This window comes from Dermacentor albipictus, chromosome 7 (assembly GCF_038994185.2).
Source record: "Dermacentor albipictus isolate Rhodes 1998 colony chromosome 7, USDA_Dalb.pri_finalv2, whole genome shotgun sequence".
Classification (NCBI taxonomy): Eukaryota; Metazoa; Arthropoda; class Arachnida; order Ixodida; family Ixodidae; genus Dermacentor; species Dermacentor albipictus.
In genome coordinates, this window is record NC_091827.1 from 136,635,796 (window position 1) to 136,637,187 (window position 1,392).

Genomic DNA, 1,392 nt, shown 5'->3' on the forward strand with positions numbered 1-1,392 from the left:
GCAGTTTCTAGGCGAGTTGAAAAAACAAGCTAGAGCACTCCTAGAGGGTCCGGCACGACCTAAAATGCAACCGCTGCAACCGAAGGCGTGACGTGAGACGCTGGCCAGCTTACGCCAAAGTCTGTTACTCGCGTAATGGGCGAAATCACTTCGCATGTTGTTGCAGGGAGAAAGAGCGCGTATAGACATTTCCAACGATAACCTCAAACCAGCGACTCGGGAGCCGGCACTTGTCTCCTGGCAACGAGAGTAGTAGGCCTCTGGGCTGTTGCACGGGCGAATTACTTGGTTAGGTGCTGTATAGCGTGTGTGATACGGGCGCTGTATTGGGATTATTAGTGAATTTTGGAATGCCTTTTAAGAACAGTTTTTCAACAGGGCATCACTGCGCTGTTTACGGTTGTAGCAACAATCAAAAGAGGAGGAGTGCTGCAAGAAAACAGCTGTGCGGCACGCACGACGTGGTGCAGGAGGAGTGCGGCTGCAACATTTATTTGTTACATAGGTTTCCAGCTGATGCGGATTTAAAGAGACAGTGGATCGCAGCAGTGAATAGAAAAGATTTCGTCCCTTCGTCATCGTCACGCGTGTGTTCTATGCATTTTGTTGACGGTAAGCGCAGCGATCAAAACCCCGTGCCTATGCTTCGCCTCGGATACGAGAGAAAGGTAAAGCCTGTTGATATGGGTGCCAAAACGTCTCCTGATACAAAATTATTCGTTACAGGTGCTTAAAGGACGACGACGTCTAGTGAAGTACGACAGTGAACAGCCAAAGAAAAAGGTATAACGAGACTTCTTATCGACCGAAACGTCAGAAATTGGTGGCGCTTTTTCAGAGGACTGCCGAGAACCTACCACCGACCTCGCTGGCATGCAGCCTCCATCTCGACACGGGGGATACCGATTTTCTGGAAGACGCTTCCGGGGAAGAGGTTCAATTCTTTTTTTTTTCTGTTCCACGAGAGCTGTGCAATGCCCGAAACACCGTAATTGCGCGAGGTAACGTTTTCTTATCGCGCGCTTACAGGATGACGCCTCCAGCGAAGGTCTGCGTCTGCTCTGCGCTGCCGTTTCTATTAAGGTATGCATCCTCGAAGTTCAAGAGAACACATCGCTCTTAAGAGGGAAAGCTACTTTCGTGCTAGTGACTAGCGCAGAGCTTCTGCGAATAAACGAACGTATGGGTTAGCGTTTTAAGAGAACGATCTCTTCGCTACGTTGCACTGCGTTCGCGCGTTTACAACTGTATTTCCTATCCAAAGAGCTAGCTGCGACACGGAGGCGGCGACTAAAAAGCTGCCGCTCACCCAACCGTGCCGATGGCTGATAAGATAATTGCGCAGTTGTAGTTATCGCGCAGGTACTGCGGGCGTACACTGCACTTAGGTGC

At 50.1% G+C, this 1,392-nt stretch overlaps 1 long non-coding RNA gene across 1 annotated transcript; it reads left to right on the forward strand.

Annotated features, from left to right (window-relative positions):
- The first annotated feature begins 422 nt into the window (after positions 1 to 422).
- On the forward strand, positions 423 to 1,084 carry LOC135897810 (uncharacterized). The gene is made up of 4 exons (XR_010563159.2): positions 423 to 668; positions 727 to 783; positions 839 to 934; positions 1,030 to 1,084. It is a non-coding gene; the product is annotated as an uncharacterized lncRNA (long non-coding RNA).
- Positions 1,085 to 1,392: the final 308 nt, after the last annotated feature.